The sequence below is a fragment of the Argentina silus genome, assembly GCF_951799395.1.
Source record: "Argentina silus genome assembly, chromosome: Y".
NCBI classification, from domain to species: Eukaryota; Metazoa; Chordata; class Actinopteri; order Argentiniformes; family Argentinidae; genus Argentina; species Argentina silus.
The window spans coordinates 51752887-51758049 of record NC_139654.1 but is presented as its reverse complement, the minus strand read 5'-3'; positions in this window follow the sequence as shown (position 1 = coordinate 51758049).

Sequence of the window (5163 nt, the reverse complement as noted above, 5' to 3'; positions counted from 1 at the left end):
TATTTAATAATAACAGTTTGGCTGCAGTGTCTTTTTTTACTTTGAGACACACGTGTTCACAGTTTTCTGTTCCTCTATTGTCACTCACTCACATATTTGTCTTCCTCTCTCTTTTGATGTATGGACCCTCTCTCTTTTGATGTATGGACCCTCTCTCTTTTGATGTATGGACTGTGCACATGTTCCCAGGAAACAAGGTGGCTTCCTTCGTGGTCTTCATTAGAATAATTTAACATATAACCAATCAGAGCTGTTGGATGTGGCATAATCCCACGGACGCAAATCTCCATTTACAGTACTACATTGTATTTGCACAATAAATACACTACAATAGGTGTAAAGTATAGCATATGCTATTTATGCTTTCATAACATGCATTACTGTATCATTTAGTAGCTCTCATAATCCATAAACCTTATCTCACCACATGACTGAGTTATCATCATTTAGGGGCAGTTGAACAAAGTTGTAGTGCAAAGTCCTGTATGCAATGACAAGACAATAATTCCAAAAGATATATGATTATTGCATTGTGAAGGGCAAATCCATCTATTTTACCATGCATTTCAGTCTGAAACTGTGATTTAGTCAGATGAAAAAGTGGCTATATGATGTGTCTGTGTGATATTCAGTTAACTGAACAGTGTGTTTTTTCATTAAACATTTAGAGTTTAAAGTTTTGAAAGTTGAGCACATAACATGTATCTGATATTAGCATCAAAGCAATGGGAAACAATTGTAATTTAAAGGAGCACGGCATACGTTTGTTGAAAATTTCGCGGCGAAATTCTGTTTGAGGTTCCAAACAACAACATCCTCTCTAATAATAATATAACCCCTGAAATGGACTTGCAATGTCGGACATTAGCTGTTTCTGCATGCACGCATGATTAAACAAGTCAGCCACCAGAGACAGAAAGGTGAAAACCGAGTCCACTCCCCCCCTCGAACACCAATTCGGAAGCCTTTAGAAAGCTTGAATGTTGCATACTAGACATTTAAGCTGTGTGGCGATTGTAGCTGTTTTTGGCTTTGCAGAACGCAGGTGCCAGATGGTGGACTCAAATAGAAAGTGCCACATCGATTTGAAGGGAAATGAAACTACGGTCTCTTTAGTGTTTTGATGAGTTGTTAGATCTGAAAGCGCAAACATGGACTAACAACAACAACAACATGTCCTGTGGAATGCATGCGTCCTACAGGAGATGAAAGACCTACGACGCGCGTGTGCCATCAACGCCACGCATCTGTATTACACAGAAACCACACCAGCCGCGCGCGTGCACCAACGTGAAAAGCGCGTGCGAATGCTGAACGTTGAGGTGCCCACATTAGACGCGATTAAGACACGCAGGAGAGAAGTTGACTATGGGATGCACTGTTGGAGTATTCTTACAGGGTTTCTCCCCAAAACCAATGAACAGATGTAGAGGCGGTACTTGCGAAATATAGGACCAGTCTCTATTTGAGACGCGGGGTAAAACATGCGCTCGCAATGGCACGCGTGCAGGGTGGATGAATTGAATAGAATGGGAGCGTTCAAGAATTTTGCAACGCTCGCATGACGTTGGCGTAAGCGCGCGGCCGGTTGGTCATGCGTCCTACTGGAGACAAGAGACCCAAGACGCACGTGTGCCATCAACGCGCAAGACGCATCTGTATTATAAGCGCGGTGTTTCCCCGCAGTTAACATGTGTTCATACTGATTATGCGACGTTTACCCACGTTCTCTCAGTCGTTTACGATGTGTGTCATTTCCTTTGTTACTCAAACGTTCTGTCAAAACAAAATTTGATTTATTTTTCCATTTACCATCAACGTGTTTCTTGGAAATCCCCTTAAGTTTAGGGATATCCGCTCATTCCCCTGGCAGCCCACTGCACGTAGTTTTATTTAGGCTGTTCAAAATAAGTCTAGGTCTTAGGTCTTATCACTGTGGTTTCCCATGCATTGCTCGTACGGTTAACAGATATTTGAGGTTTGATGATTATCAGGTGTGTTTCATGCTTGGTTAGATACACTTTTATATCAAATACATCGGCGAAGAGACTATGTATCCCTTAAATGTATTTAAGTATGCATTGTTTTGTATTCATAAAACATTTTATACATCGTTTTTATATATTTTTTGTTGTTTATATGTTTGTTTCTGTATGGTAGAGGTTCAGCTATGTTCTTCATTCAGGTTGCCTCCTGCTGGAATGATAATGAAAGGAGAAGGAGTTCCATTCCCTAGGATCTAAACCTCTCATCACCTCCCCGTGGAACATGTTCCTTCTCTGGGTACTTATTGTGACTGCTCCCCTCATCCTGGCCCTGGCTCCTGGATCTCAGCCCTGCATAGAAAACAGCTCTGCTCAGATCAGTAAGCACGTATTATTTTAATTAAGACAATGTTATTAACAATGTCATAATTTAACTGATAGATATTTTAATAGCCATACACAGATTTATTTCATTTAGATGTGTATAGATTGTATTGAATGCATACAATTGGACTACAGATATAGTTATGATATTACTCTATGGGGCAGTTTTTTTATGACACAGATTACACCTAGTCCTGGACTACTGTATATCACACTTTCAAGGGAAAATCTCCATAGAGGATACTTTTTAGTCTAGGATTAGGCCTAATCTCTGTCTGGGAAACTAGCCCTAAGAGTCGGTTTCCTGGACACAAATTAAGCATTCTCCAAGACAGCATCTTCAATGGAGATCTCCAATCTCCACGTCATTTTTGATTCAAAGATTCAAGATTCAAGATTCAAAGTGTTTATTATCATATGCACAGTAGAAAACATGTTTCCCTGTACAATGAAATTCTTGCTTTGCTGTCCGCAGAATGCCAACCAATGTAAAATGTACAATACTAAAAAATATACAATATATACTAAACAAAATGTAAAAAAAAAAGCAACAATAATAATAATAATAAAACAGTGCAAATGTAAGCAGTGCAATTATGCATGTGCAAACTGAAAATTTAACAGTCGGGTTCAGTTATATGAGGTAGTCCATGATTATAATCTCCTATGCGTTGTTTAGGAGCCTGATGGCAGTGGGAAAGAAGGAGTTCTTTAGTCTGGTGGTCCTGCATTTAACACTTCTGTACCTCCGGCCTGAGGGTAGAAGTGTGAACAGTCCGTGCTGGGGGTGGGTGGGGTCCTTGAGGATGGAGGCGGCTCTCCTGTGGACTCTGCGGTGGTAGATGCTCTGCAGAGAGAGCAGTGGAGTCCTGGTGATTTTCTCAGCGGTCTTCACCACTCTCTGCAGGCGTCTGCGGTCCATAGCAGTAGTGCTGACGTACCACACAGTGATACAGCTGGTTAGGATGCTCTCAACAATGCAGCTGTAGAAGTTGCTGAGGATCTTGGGCGACATGCCAAACTTCCTCAGCCTCCTCAGAAAGTACAGCCGCTGTTGGGCCTTCTTAACCAGCTATGTGGTGTTAAGTGTCCAGGTGAGGTCCTCGCTGATGTGGACGCCCAGGTATTTGAAGCTGCTCACCCTCTCTACTTCGAGTTCCCGGATGTACAGTGGCCGATGAGGTCCCCTCTTCTTCCTCATGTCCACTATCATCTCCTTTGTCTTGTCCGTATTGAGGGTGAGGTTGTTGTCCTCACACCATGCTACCAGACTGGCCACCTCCCTCCTGTAAGCCGCTTCGTCCTCGCCAGTGATGCATCCTATCACTGCGGTGTCGTCCGCAAACTTTAGGATGATGTTGTCCTTGTGGGAGGCGACACAGTCGTGGGTGAACAGGGTGTAGAGGATGGGGCTGAGGACGCATCCCTGTGGAGTGCCAACATTTGTAATAATGCTGGCTGAAGTCCTATTACCAATCCTGACAGACTGGGGCCTGCCAGTCAAAAAGTCTAGGAGCCAGTCACAGAGGGATTGACTCCAGGACTTGGCTTATCTTTGTTCTTGAAACTGGCCCTCTATGGGGATTAAACCTGTTATTCTTCCTCACCTGCTGCTCATTATCCCAGCATCCCCTGTTCTGGAGTCCCTGCGTTGCCAGAATGACTACAGTTCCCATATCCGCTGCAGCTGGAGAGAGAGACCCCAGACACAGCCACACACACCTCTGTCTCTGTACCACCTGGACTCAGACCTGAGCAGGTAGTGAATGGTCCAAGGACATTTTACTCTTCATCTCCCAGTGGTTAGGGAGCATAGAGTGATTCCAGGCAGGGCAGCATCTCTGTTTGACTTTTGAGACTCACACCCGCACTACATCCCAATGTAACAGGGGGGTACAGGAAGTGCAGGGGTTTTCACAGGAAGTAGAGCGAGTGGGTGGCAGTGATAGAGAAAGAGTCGGTGAACCATAAGATTTTGAGATGACAAGTGTCATGCGTGGGATTTCTATTGAGTTGTAGTCAAAAAACTTTTCCACTCAATATTACAATATTTACTTATTAAAAATGTTAACTGTTTTAACCATAGACTTAGAGTTGTAACATCCTTGTAATTGCTGTTGCGTCAACTTTGTCGTTTGTCTCAGTTTTTATCTGTTTTGTTTTTAGTATTCATTATATTCAACCAAGTAGGCTATTGAGAACACATTCCACTTTGTAGATGTGATCTGGTATCGATAAGTAGATAAATGTGTAGATTGTCTATTTATCTCTCTCTCTCTCTCACACACACACACACACATCACACACACTCTCTCACACGCATGCACACACACACAACACATACTCTCTCTCTCTTCTCAGTGAATCCTTGTGTGTGCGGGACCGTGGCCCTCCTGTCTCTGGACCTGACGGACTGCTCCTCCTCCAGTGCAGGATCAACACCTTGCTGTTTGCCATCGGAAACAAAGACATGTTCTTTTTCAAGACCCATCACTCCCCTTCTGTTCTCTCCAAGACAATAGAGCTCTCCCAGCACGGTCAGTGGACAGACTGGACTCCTGCCTCCTGTCTTGTCACACTTTTTTACTCTTCCATATGACTCCAAATGACTCTGTGTGTCACACACAACATCTGGTACACATCAAACGAAAGAACAAGATACCATTTTATACATGTATAATAATCAAAACTATAAACAGTAATTAAATAAACAGTGTTTTTTTGTTTGACTGCAGTGAGGGTGCAACCCCATATGACCTCTCGGTGAGGATCAGAGAGGGAGGAGGGGTCACAG